The sequence below is a fragment of the Taeniopygia guttata genome, chromosome 8, assembly GCF_048771995.1.
Source record: "Taeniopygia guttata chromosome 8, bTaeGut7.mat, whole genome shotgun sequence".
Taxonomy (NCBI): domain Eukaryota; kingdom Metazoa; phylum Chordata; class Aves; order Passeriformes; family Estrildidae; genus Taeniopygia; species Taeniopygia guttata.
The window spans coordinates 21,299,737-21,314,142 of record NC_133033.1 but is presented as its reverse complement, the minus strand read 5'-3'; the positions used below and the strand labels follow the sequence as shown (position 1 = coordinate 21,314,142).

General features: G+C 38.5%; 1 protein-coding gene and 1 long non-coding RNA gene across 4 annotated transcripts in view; one reads left to right on the top strand and one right to left on the bottom strand.

The window, feature by feature from the left end:
- Positions 1-14,406, bottom strand: part of LOC115496238 (uncharacterized) — an 89,912-nt gene that overhangs the window by 29,935 nt on the left and 45,571 nt on the right. The gene's annotated exons all lie outside the window — the stretch shown is intronic.
- Positions 1-14,406, top strand: part of NR5A2 (nuclear receptor subfamily 5 group A member 2) — an 89,022-nt gene that overhangs the window by 70,729 nt on the left and 3,887 nt on the right. The gene's annotated exons all lie outside the window — the stretch shown is intronic.

Below are 14,406 nucleotides of genomic sequence, written 5' to 3'. Positions count from 1 at the left end.
CATACCTCATGTAACTGTTGAGTACAATGGCATTATTTGAGGCATGAATTTGATTCAATCTGTTCATTACTTGGTTATGTTGTCTGCTTGTCTGACAGCTGCAAGCCATGGAAAAAAGATTAACCGTCTTCCGCAAGTACTTTTCCTTTTCATGTCCTTTTTTTTCTAAAATGCATATTTAACAAGGTTTTGAAATAACAATAGGATTACATGCTTGAGAGAAAATTAGGTCATATATTTGTTAGATACAAATCTTGCAAGTAATTAGAAACATGGGTATCAGGCAACATTTGTATTCTGTACTGTTGCCTTTGTGTGGAGACAGTGGGGATTTCAGAGTAACCCAATCAGTATGCTCTGCACTTTTTCATTATTATGTTTATCGAATACTAGTAAGGATGGCTTTTAAACATCTCCTGTAAGGGGGAAAAATTACCTGCACGTAACCCACATTTATAGGTGTCTCTACTTTTGGAATCCTTCTACAATTCCTTACCATTTTAGATGCTTAAGCTGCAAGTTTAAATGTATTATATAGGTAACAAAGGAAATACAGTATTACACAGAATCTTTTCAGCTGCTTTGGCAGAAATCTTTAACATCAGTGACTACTTTTGTTAGTCAAGTACTTAGCATAACATGGGAATAAATGGTTATCTATTAAAATACAGATAATGAATGAATATCCTAAATCTTGGAGCCAGTAATACTACCCTATAGTCTTAATTTCAATATAATCTTAAATGTTTCACTGAATGAGATTAACTTTGCAGTAGTAACAGACAACTTATTAAATATTTTTAAAACTCAAATACATAGACTGAAAACTGCCTCATGTATTTCTAGTTAAAAAAACACATTGCAGAGGCTCTTACCTGAAAGTTTATACATGGGTAGTGTTGGCCATTTATTGGAGATGCACTGTAGACTATGGCAAATTTCCCTCATCCTACCCCTTTGCTGCTTGTGCAAGATTGAGCACTGAATGAGAAACAAAAGCAAAGTCTGCCTCTGAGGGAATTAAAATAGAGAGGTGAAATCTCTAAAGGAACAAGGGAATTAAAATAGAGAGGGGAAATGCTGCAAAGGAACAATGAAAAGAAATCACAGGTGAAAAAAAGGTTCTGCAAGAATGATGGGAGAAGAGTGGCAGAGAAGAGGATATCTGGGCAGATCAAGAACCAGGAGTGATTGATGAAAACAAGGGACAGCAATGGTGTGGATCAGAGGAACAGAGAGAGACTGGAGAGCTTGAGATAGGAGTCATGAAAATAGGGGGAAAAGGCCAGGAAGGAAAGAGAAACCATGGGACTGCGATCAAAGCCAAGCCAGAGGTGGAAAGGGAGGAAACAGAAGCAAACAGGAATGAAACAATGAAGGAACATTCAGAAACAAACTTTATGGCCCAGCCTTGAACACAGCTGGAATCTTGAACTGGGCGACAGAAGGGGACTGCGCAGAAACACTCTTTCCCAAGCTTGTGGCTTGAAGCATGTCCAAAATTATTTCTGCTGGCAGGAAAGGGGTGGAAAATTGAAATTCCTTAGGTTCTGGCAATGCTGCTACCAAGATTGGATAAACCTTTCAGAGCAGGAGTTCCTAATATTGCCTGGTCCTGTTCAGACCCATTTATCATGGAAAAAACTGAAAGAGTAAACCCCAAAACAGTCCATGTGGCTTGCAAAAATTTAATTTACACATCATCCTAAGGGCAGTTTAAGAGTCTTCTTTATAAAGTTATTCGAAGATTATTAAGGAAAATCCTATATTTAATATCATCTTCAGTACAGGGAGGATTTGATGAGTATTATATTACATTTAACACCTATATAAACATATAACAACTCTGCTTGCCAAGTAAAGGAAAGACTCATCTCAGGAAAGAGAAAGATTTCAACAACAGAATGGGGAAGGAGACTAAACAGCGTCTTTCCTCCCCAAGGCCAAAAATGGTAACAGAGATCAGCAAACTGCTCAGGACAAGACAGACGACATTATCCAGTCCTTCACCAGGGGAAAACCTACAGCCTAAGTAGGACAAGTGTCCTTCAAGCCTGGTTGAGGCAGGTTGGATGGGTGGTAGCTTGAGAAAGTCCTTTCCTCTTGTCCAGGACCATCCTATTTGGGACACATTTGTCTTTAGAGAATGGAGTCACCAGCAAAGATGAAAAGGGCAGGTATCAAACTTACATGCCCTAAACAAGTGCTGGAAAACAATGCTGCACAATGAAAATCTCTTCCAGAGAGGAACATTGTGAGAGGTGACTGTGGGAGCAGTGTCATCCAGACTGCACACTGTGCTCCAGCTGGCCGCCTCTTACCAGCAGCACTTCCTCGCTTTCTGTTTTGAGACAGGAAAAAAAGACCCTCACAATTAATTAAAACCATAGATGAAGCTACCAGAGATGAGCCAGGGAGTAAAGAGGGAACAAAGCAATTAAGAACTTTCCTGTTAAAAATTCACTAGGCATACTGTAAAATTCAGAGATTGTTATGCCCCACAAAAATGCAGCAGAGAGAAGCAGACACTTAAAAGAGCTTTCATTACTTACGTGCCTTTGGCTCCCTTTCAGGATACTGTGGAACTGGAAACAGCTACAGTAAATGTATTTTCTCTGCATTTGCCTTTCTTGACAAAACACCTCCAATATTTTGATCTCAAGAATAATCAGCTCTTTTGCATTTCCTTTTCAACTAACTGCAGACTTTTGCAAGTTAAAAATTAATGACAACTTCTCTTCCTCTTTTATTTTTTAAACAAAACCTTTCTGTGCTCTTTTCTGAAAAAAATGTCTTTTTCCTACAACCTGTAACTATTAGTCTAAATGGCATTCCCACCACTCTTTCTCCCTCCTTTGTGGTAACACACAAAACTAATTCCACCACAACAACCTGGTTTGGGAAACCATTTTTCTAGAAATGAAACATTGTGTTGTGTCCTTTACCACTATTATGGGCAGTCAGTCTGTTAGAACATATTGGACGATTATAGGTTAGTCTTTTCAGAGAAAGCCATGGGTTTCAAGTTAGCAGTAACTATCTATCAATTCTTGAGATTATGCCATGATTTACTGTCACAGTAGCATGTATTCTCTGATTTTCTGCCTCCTGTGAAACATTGTGCTTTCCTTTTCTATTGATGTATCAACTATAATAGTTACAAGCAGCTACAGAAAAATCAATAGTGAACTTTCATTACTGTGCACATAAAGAGTACCATGCTGTGAGAGCACCTACTTCTTAAATAGTCACCAGCAGTAAGGTACACTACAGATGTCTGTTATTTTGGTCTCAATGAAGACTGTCTGAATTGAAAACAACAAATATCTAAGATTTTTGACACCACTGGATTCTATGTCAAGTTTTCCAGTATATGATTTTTTACCCTAAAGTGTCAGGCTTGATTTGTACTTTCTGTACTCTTATCTGTGTATTTTTTTAATATAAGGCTGACAGAGGAAATTAATACCAAAATAAATTTCTGGGCTGTGCTTGGTTGGACAGGAACAATAAGAATTGTGTTAATCTTTGTTGAACTAGTCTATCTTATTAGTCAAAGCAAGCTGATTGGTGAAGAGACCAATAATCTCTGTGTTAAACACAAATAGGATAGAGCTGAAAGAGGCAGCACAGTGTTACCACACACTCACAGGTGCTCCTAGGACTGTGCACTAGGAAAAGCACTGAGTTGCTTTTCAACACAAGTTTTGGAAAAAAACAGTGTAATTTTTGGTTTAAAAATATTTGCCTGCCTCTGGGAACAAATTAACTTCCAATTAGTGAATGTAAATGAAGAAAGGCAAGAAGAGTAAGCATGTGAGTGCATTGCCTTGAAGGAGCCCAGGCCATTCAGCGTTTCAGGTCATTTCCCCAGCAATTGGGCAGGAGTCCCTGCGGGGCAGGTGGGCAGCTCTGCTGCCAGAATTAGTGGTAACTTTGGCATTTTGAGACTGGTGATTTACAGCTGTAAATGCAGTGGTTGATGCTCAGTACCTTAGATTTGAAAGCCTTATAATATAACAAAATTATATAAAATTTTCATTTTTATAATGAAAAATTAAAATAAAAGCCTGTGGATTTCCATGAAACTAAAGCATGAGGATGCACATGTGTATGCACATTAATTGTATCCTGCCAAATACTTATCCCACTGTCTGCTGTGGCTCCAAGGCTACAGGTAAGCACAATTTCTTGGCTAGTGGGGATCTGGAACCCCATAATTCATGCTCCTCTGTTAAGCCTGTGACTGTGTTGTCTATGGAAATATCTCATCCATATCTGACCAAAATATTGCAGTCTGAGCTGAGCAGTGAGCACAAATCTGGAGATTTCCTGCTGCTGTTCCTGACCAAGCAATTGAAATGTTAAAAATGTGCTGAGGCAGTACCTTACTGAGAGTGTCCAGTCCCTTCTGACCAGGACTTCCTGTCAAGAAATCAGAAGCAGCTGAAAAATAAAACTCTCTAAGAGCTGCATGTTTGAAATGCAGGTGTAAGAATATTTGCTCTATTCCTCACTTCCCTACCCTGTTTGATTGATGAGTAACCATGCTGCCAGAGGGACTTTCAAGTGGGCTTTTCTTAAGCTTTCATATCTGTATGTTTAAAAGTTTAAGGAATAAGGATGAAGAACACAGCCAAGTCTTTGGAAAAATAGTCCAAAGGCTGCTTTGACACACACTGGGTGCCTCTCCAGTGTTTCCTACAGGCAGCACTGACACTTGCAATGTAGTTGCAGGTGTCCCTATTTGGGCTTCTGTCAACCCATTTGCCAAACCATTTCCACAACTAAGCTCAGACTGGGACAGTAAAAAGTGAAATTTGCAACTCCCACTCAGATCGAATGTCAGAAACAATATGTTCTGAAATACTGCAGCAGAAAATGATCTCCCTTAGTTGTGTTCATTGTCCACAAAGGCAATACTGGCAGTACTCCTTTGCACATTTAAGCAAATTCATGGACTGCTGCAGTCAGGTGTGACAGTGATCTGGTGACTCCTGTATATGACATTACCAAACTTGTTGGCTCTTTTCATCTAAGTCAGTATGGTTTTTTGTCAGTTCTTATTTGATAGGGGATTGAAACAGCACCAGCTTCAGTGTACCATCAATGTCTTGTAAGCCATCTGCAGCTACATTTACATAGAAAATAACTGTAACTGCCTAAAGTAGAGTCCACCTCTTAATAAATAGTGGAATTCAAGTGTTTGGAAAACAGGCATCATGTATTTGTTTCTACTGTAGTGCTTTCAGTACTGAGCAAATTAAAGAAAGCATTTAATTTTATGTTATTTCAGCCCAATTATAAAAGAAAATAGTTCTGTTACTTCCACTTCTCATATCTTACACAGGCAGAGGTGATTGTCTTTCTCATGTTCTTTCTAAACTAAAATCAGCTTCCACTGATGCAACTTGGTTCAGTGAAAAAAAACCTCAAACTGTTAGTGCAAATATTGGCACATAGAACTAGTAAAACCATGTATTGAAAAGTCTCAGAAAAGGGTAAAAAAAAAAGGGTTTTGAAATCAATTACTAAAAGACAATTAGTTCTCACACTAAGCCTTGTCTGAAAATAGTGCAAGAGGCTTAAAACTCTGAATTATTTGTCAATTATGTTGACAGAAAATCATAGTGGAGAGCTGTACCCCTTAGACTGGCACATCACTAAAACACCTTTGCTTAATTCTCCTTCTCTCAATGAAAATATATTATAATAATTTTTGCTCCGGTGGGAATTTGGATTTAACAAAAGAATAAAGCCAAACTATATTCATCCAGTAATAAAAATCTGGTATGAAGTTCAACCATTATCTGGAAAGCACTTTAATGATATAATCCAAACTGGCTGTTCTAATATTTTTAACCAAGTTGAAAAAGTTTGAAATATAATAATTAAATGCAAATACAGTTCTGATCCCAAAGACCAGAAGAATGCCTTTAAGCTAGTATTTATAACAAGAGCTATTCGACTGAGCTCTCTTGTAAATTTTATCATACCTGAGGCAGTTTTCCTCAGTCGATTAGCTGGAAAGCTGAATATATCCTGAGGCAAACCAGACATCTAGTACAGGCTAAATTCAACTACTGGAGCTTAAATTTGGCTTAATATATCCCCACTTGGATCTGCCTGTTTAATTCTCTTTCATATGATAACGTTGGTTTATTCATAGTCTGGACTTGCCACCTGAACAAACTGTACCTCATATCTTATTCTAATGGAATAAGAAAACTTTGCAAAAACCACAAAAGTTCCTGACTGAAAATCAAATGCAAATTTGGGATTAAAAACTGTTTTGTGAAGTGACTACAAGATTAGTACAGAGAGATTTTTCCCCTAAGGAGTACTGCTTTTTATGATCATGCATTTTTTATAATCTGCAGAGACAGATGGGCTTTATAAAAGGATAGAGCCTGATACTCAAATGGGCTTTAGTGGCAGCTGCATTTTTGTGTTTTAAGCTCAGTAGAAATTTATAGCCTATATTTTCCCAGAAAATATTTATATGTCTTCTTTTTGGACTATATCACCCCTCAGTCAACTTCCAGTGGCAGTAGTAGAAATACCCCCAAAATTAATCTGTTCCATTATTCCTACTTTAAATGGTACTTGAATAGCAAGCGAGGGAGAGAAAGGGAAAGGATAGATAACGTGCAGCTTCTCATGAGACCAGTAAAGGCAAACATTCAAAAAAGTTACAAATGTCTAGGCAAAAGCAGAGCAAAATTTTTCTAGGTAAAAGCAGATCTCTCAAAAAATTTTATTCCTTATTTTTTAAATATTCAGCTTCTTCTCACCTAAATAATACATTGGTTTTTGCTCCTCTTAAAACTATACCACACTATTATTGTAATTTGCATATAACACCCTTTCTGCCTCAGTTCGTAACTTCAAGGACTTTGTATGATGTCCTATCACCATTCCCAGGAACTTCATAAATATTTATGACATCTTAAACTATTCACACCCTACAAATTGCAGGCATTGACAGATAATTCCCTTATCTGTGTGCTATTGACGATTAAAATGATGTTGCAGAAAATAACTGGGGAAACTCTTTGGGCTAATAAATTTCCTATTTAGTCTCATTTTTAACTTATCAGAAGTCTAATTTCTGCCTTTATGAAATTTGATACTGTGATACTACTGCTCTGGCAGATTTGCCTACATGTAAGAATATATATATATATATATATATAAAAGCTTGGTGATAGTATGATAATTAGCACAGTAGTTTTGTTACCAATGCTCATTCTAACTGAATATTCAAAGACAAACATTTATTGCCCAAACATATATTATGGCCCTGGGATGAGGTGAGGAGTTCAGGAAAAAAAAGGAGTTTTGACTCACTTTCTTTCTTGGTTTATCTGTGAGACCTTCCCTAAATAATTTCTGCCCTAGTTTACTAATAAGTGCTCACATACAAATATGACCACAACTCCAGAAGACAGTGGTTACAGATTTTTTTTCCTAGAAAAGAGAGACTTAGATTGAGACATTTTTTCTAGAATTCATCTGTCGCTTATCTTAAGCGGTCACTAGATCAAACACACAAACAAGCCTAGAAGCAGGAACCAGAAAGCCACATCAGCCCAGGCAGGTTCCCTTTCTACCAGCCTGCAAAGGCAGGCAGTAAATTTGGGCTTAATTACATTGGGTTAATTTTTCCATTGCACCAGCAGAGCTTCAACCTGAAGACTGAAACACATTTTCACTGAGAACAGCCTGTAGCAAGCAATAGCTATAGAGTCCACCCACTGGCAGGGTGAGAGACTCCAGTTGTTTGGGAAATTTCCTTGAAGACTCAACACAGCAACTGCTCTCTAAATTCTTGTTCCTCTGTCACGTCTTCAAAGAAAGCAGCAGCTACTCTTTTATATGGAACATAATCCTATCAGTGAATGCTTAAGCACGGACTAAAATACCTACAGAATAAACCTTTGGGCCATGGATGGGCTGTCCTCAGTCCCAGATGAGCAAGAGACACCAAACATGTCTCACTGCTGACGCACAGGGCAGGAGCCAGGCTAGGGCTTCAACAGGGGAAGAACTGCAGGCAGGGAGCTTTACTAACTGAAAGAAAGTGAGGTGGTAGTAGAGTTTAAGCACAGCAAAGCTGAAATGCCAGCAGTGAAACTACTGCTTGGGGCTGTGGTCTGTCCCCACATCTTCTGGGCTGGGGCACAGTTTCATCCCCACTGGCTCCCCAGACCCCTGGCTGTGTGGATCTACCACCCCTGGCTTTGTGGCTGTACCTGGATGTATTTTTTCCTCCCAAGCTGCACTGAGAAATGCTGGACTTTGTATTTAAGGGTGTAGCTGGCTGTGGAATTTGGGACAGGATCTGTGAGCAACTCTTCCATCAGATGCCTGGCAAGATCTTGTTTTATTGAGTTTCAATGACCACCGTACCACGTATGCCTCATGTGCAAGTAATAAGGATGTTGGCTCCTGGGGTGTCAGGATAAGAAGTGAGTGGAGATTTTGTTTGTTTAACTTCCAAGAGAGTAATGTAGCCTGAGCTGCTGAAAGTCAAGCTGTTTTATTTTTCTGAGTGATGACTCAGTAATTACACCAGTCATAAAGATTCAAGAAATCCAATTAAGCTTTGCCCTTTCTCTTTACTGGGACTGTAATAAAAGAAACAACTGAAATATAGTAACCTACTTCCACAGTTGCACACAGAGAGGAGTCACCTTTTTTCCCCATGTCTCTCTTCCCATTGCAGAGCTAACAGTGGGAAAAGCAATTCTAAAATTACTCACAAAATCAATAAGCATGGTTTTTAACAGACATCAGGAGCTTCTCAGTAAGAATCCATCATTTCACAATCTTTTTAGAACAGAAAAATAGGCTTAAATATTTTAAATAGCATTAGAAAGAAGCCTACCACTATAAAGCAATATAAAAATGTTTTAGTTGAGCCATAGTTCTGAAAGAAACCCGAAGTCCATCAAGATTGCAAACTGAGGGAGTGAAATAGGATCCAGACTACAAATTACAACTTGTTCTCCTAAGTACCTTTTTCTCACTTTGAAAATATATAGTCTTGCCCAATACTTGGGCATGAATGAAACATTCTGCTATAGAAGAATTTAATTAAGATTTTCAAAACAATCTGCCCTTTATCAGATGTTACATTCAACTGAAAATGAAAATTACTTTATGACCCTAATAAATAGTCAGAGATCGACTGTTGCACTGTTACAGACAGCTTAGCCACTGCCAAAAAAGAATCCTAAAGACAGGAAAAGTTTTCTACACATTCAGTTTGGACTTGGGAGTCTTAAGAATTAAAAGTGCTTTTTGTTCTTACAGTGTAGAGGTTTTTCAAGGTTTGGAAAGTGCTAAATATATGCAGCTTATCACTGATTAAAAAACATCTATCAAGAATTGTTTCCCATGACTTCTAAGTGAATAATATTCAGCACAGTCCTAGTGTAATAAAATTGAGGGGGATTTTGCAGTAAGGAGCTTATCTTTACCATAAATCTTCCTTCATTATAGCATTTTGTCTGTCAAGAAGGCTTAGCTATAGAATGGCATGCATCTGCCTTCATGACACATGTGCTATATGGAACTGCTGCTGTTGCCCTTAGTTTCAATGAAGGAGAATTGTGGGTAATTTTCAGAGACTGGCACTTTATCAACCATTAGTACGCTTGTCTTCAAAAAAATTTTTACCCCATGTCAAAAATCTACCTGTGTTTTAAGTCCTGTAATGCACAGATTTTGTAGGGCTAGCAGAAAGTAGGAAATAGCACAAAACTGTTCAAGTAGAGGAAGATTTGGTAACATCACCTCAGTCCTGTTTAATTTCCCTTCTCTGAACTATTTTGGGGTAAAAACCTTCATCTAACATATTCCATCTTCAAGCTCAAATGGGAATTGCCCTCATACTAAAGCCCCTGATGAGAACCCCAGCCATGTGAGGAGGCACGTTGCTGCTTTCCCTGATAAAACAGAATGTTTCTAGGCAGAGAAAGCCACGCTGCTTCTCAAGCCATGCAGCATGGCTGGAAAGAACCAGGCAAATCTCTCAGAGGGCAAGCCTGAAGGCCATCCCAGCCAAACCAGCCTCAGCAGAGTTTGGAAGATAGAACAGTTTATCAATGAGCTAATCAATCTTTCCAAAGAGCTGCTAAGTGTTAGAGACATTGGGTTTCAATAAAGTCCTTAAATGATGCAGCTCATCAGCCCTCTCGGGTGAGGAAGCTCAGGCCAGGGCTGGAACAAGCCCTACTGCCTGGAGTATCCATGAGACTGGAAGCAGCCTTGTGAAAGGGAGAAATGCTCTTTACCATGGAGAGTAATGAAATCTTATTTTGTCCTTGCAATGGTGCAAAATGCAAAGAGGAAACTGAGCTGTGTTCACACCTCTTCATTGCTTCATGTAGAAACAGCATCAAATAAAAGATATGAGCAATAAAATTTAACCAGCTTTCTCTGGGAAATATTTAGCGCTCCCAAGGAGTTACTATTCTCAAAGTTAAATCTCTCATTCTGTTTCATTTTTCTTTTTAAAATTCCCAGACCAAAGGGAACTCCCTATAGATTAATACACCCCCAAATTTTCAGTATTTCATGTTTGGAATATGAGAGGGAGAAAATCTCTCTGAAACCTAAATATTTTTCCCCTCTAAAGACCAGACCCATTTTGGGGGAAAATATGCAAAAGTGTTTTCCTTGGGCTGAATGTGATATGCAATTTCAGCTTAACGCACGGTTTTATGGCAGCTGTGGAAAATAATCAAAATGGGGGTATATCTGGGAATACTGGCAGATCTTTACTGTGACTACAGAGCAGATCCTGACACACTATAATACTGTTTTTGTCTTAATCGTCAAAAGTAAGCTACAGAGAACAAAAATTCTTTGTTTGACAGAAAAGCAATTGCTATTTCTTGTAAAACATATAATATATTCCAGAAGACCTAAGGGTTTACTTTTCAATAAGGATAGAAAAAGATGCGCGTCCCACTGTGAGCTCACAGTAAGGCTGTTTCATGTAAAAAGTTGGTAATTAGTCCCTGAGTGAATAAAGTAGAAGAGCTAAGAGACTGATACTTACTGTAGCAACACAAAACACTTTTTCTAGCTGCTAAGGATTTAAAGGGTGTGTGGGTGGGAGGGGGCAACCTACTCCTACTCATTTAATTTACAGGCATCTAAACTTCAGAAAATGATTTCTTGCGTTAAGCTTAAACATGTGTACTTCAAATTGTTACTAACTGATGTAAAGATCGATAGGAGACATTCCAGTTTAAAAAGAAATAACAGGAATGAGGAATTATGTGAAAGCATAAGGGATGTCGTGCTGTACACATCAGTAGCAGATTTCACGCTCATTGTACACGAGTGCCTTCAGCAGTTACACCAGCATCGCTTGGTGTCTCACCATGTTAACTCCTTAGCAGTCAAAGGAAATACTTGTAAAACGAAATCTGTTTAGCCAGTTACATAATAAATACCGAGCACAAAACCAAACTCAAGCCACAGGAAAGCCATCTACTTAAACCCCAGAGTTATTATTTAATCTCATTTGTATCACTACCAACCAACACTAAGTACCACCAGTGAAAACTGTACCATTTCTTGTTCTACGTGCATAACTTGAAGTTACTGGAAATAACTTAATATTCACAAGTTTTCCTTTATTATTACTCATCACAACCAGAACTACAGTTTATGATTCTCTCTCAAAAAAACCCCACATATTATTTTATTGCAATTATGGGTTCAGCAAACTTATTTTTGATGATATATAAGTATCCCAGAAGAGCTTGAGAGATGACAGTGGAGTTTTACACAGTGCTCTCTGCACTTGTCATTTGACTTCTCTCTGTTCAGATTGTCTCATTTGCGTTATTGCAACATTCACTGTTAATGTATATGAGATAAGAACACATATCAAAAGTCATATGTAGAGATCTTCGTCACTTCACAGAGGTTCATCCCAAATCAGGTTGCCTCTACATCCCTACTATTGTAATTGCAGTCCTGAAGAGATCTACACACAAACAAATTGTGTAGTGATGACCTAAACTGTGATTATTTGGACTGTCTCTGATTCAGTACAGAAAGTAAGGAAAATCTACATATTTTCACTGGTTAACTAATAACATCTGGTTTACAAGCACTGAGCTTCACCACAAATAGCAAGAATTTGTTTAGAGGAAAGACATTAAAAGTATTTCCCCAGGCTGAATGTGGCATAGGAGCCCAGAACTACTTTTTGTTTACTGTTAGTATCAACTGGACTTGTTTTTACATCTTGGCTGCAGTGCTTCTGTTGCCACATGTGAGTATTGAAGGAACTGTTCCCTGAGATGAGGAAAGAAAACAGTGCAGACCTTCCCCTGCAGTTCTTCAATGCTCACACTGCACTGGTGCACCCACTACCAAAAGCCACTGATCCTGTGTTTGGGGCCAACACATAATACATAAAATACTATGCCTCCTCTTGACTTGGAGTATGGCATCAATACAGCTAAAACAGAAGAATGTGTGGATCTAAAACACATATTAAATTTGTCACTTTTGTAGAAATATATTTAAATTTTGCAATTCTCAGATTTTGTTTCTTTTTTTATCTCTGTAAAAAATTATCTTGTGATTTTTCAATAAATATATAACCTATGCAATAACATTTAAGCAGGGGGTAAAAATAATAATGAACTTGGCTTTCCAAGAAGCCAGCACAACCTCATACACAATATGGCTCAAAATAGACAGAGAGCAACAGAAAGATGCCCTTTGAATTTGAAGGGGGTTGAATCAGCTAACAGTTTGTAAAACATCCTGACTTTTAAAGTTATTTTTACAGAGGAAAAAAAGTTCCAAATACTGATTCTGAAATCATCATACATTTTACCTTGCTGTTTAACAATTTAATCTCCAGCACAGCCCCTGTTTTCTGTGTGAGTTTTTATCTTTTAGCAATTCATTCATTATTATATTTTGCATCTGAAACAACCTATTTAAGCTAATTGAGATAGGTGATACTGTTTCTTTTTTAATTGTATAAAAATATGCTTAGAACACCCAATTTTTAAACCAGGTTACACTAGCTACAAAATACCTTGGGAGTTTTCTGTAGGTACATAAAATTATAAACAGCTATATTTTGTAAGAGAAAATGTCCAATGTAATACAGGAAAACATGATTATCCAAAGATCTCCAGAGACACTGGCAAAAAGACTTTGGATAAATGAGTTTGAATAGCTAAGGGACCAAGCATAGCAGCTTTGAAGTTTCCAGTCCTCTTCACTTGGGATAATGTAAAGTTCAGATGATTCTTGTTGGACAGCCATCACAATTTCAGTATTACTGGTGAGCTCCTTAAGTCAACTAGCAAAATTCTGGTGGATGTTATGTCCCCAGTTCCCAAACAAGCAGCACAAATCCAGGAGTCACTCACTTCATTTCCACAGTGAAACTGGGACAGGAAAGAGGCAGGCAATAACAACCCCAGCAGGAAACACTGGCCCCGGTTCATGCAAGAGGGAATCCAACATGCAGCTGGCAGCCAGCACATTCCAGAGGGGCTCCGGCTCAAAGCCTGCAACTCAGGCTCTGGAGGCCGTGCGCGCTGCCACAGCTGCCACCGGGACCTAGGCATTTGTCCTACCCTCTTGCTCTAAAGACAGTGTTTGCCTCCTCCAGCCGTTTCCCTCATGTTCCAGCACAAAGTTATTTGCAGAAACCAGTATTTGCTCTGTTTAGAGCATTTGTAGGAAAAGCTGAGTGAGACTCACTTGACACAGCCTCCCAGGCTCCTGATGGATCGGGTGACCAATGCATGTTCCTGTTTTGCAAAGGAAAACACTCATTTCCCCACAATCAAAGGCTGGCATTTACAATGAACCCAATTCCGCAAAATTCTCCATCTCTTGGGCTCCAAGAATATCCACAGATGAACAGATTTGTCTTTATACAAAGTGAATAAGCAGCATAGTTGTGCCCAGTAGCACCACGCTTCAACCTTACAAGAAAGTGCTACAGTACTCTACTAATGGTAAAAATGATCAAACACAACCAAAACAAGCTCTCCCAGCAAGTGCTCTCTAATCAGCTCCCTCTTCCTGCATTAGAGCAGCACTCTAATTTGCAAGCTTTAGAGTAACTTCTGCATTCACCAGACATGTTAAAAGACAATTTCATCCGAGTGTTTTTTACACAGGGGAGCAAACAATGAGGAGATAATATACTGGCATTTATCTCTGACCAGCATTTCTGAGCTTGAACATGCTGTATAGGAACAGAAGATAATCAAACAGAGGCAGAGTGAACAAACTGTACCTGCCGTGCTGATGTAAATGCCTCGTTGTCCAATACCAGTAAAAAAAAATCAGTGCTGGATTTCAGAAACCATATGCAGGTTAAAGGGCACCATTCTTATCTAG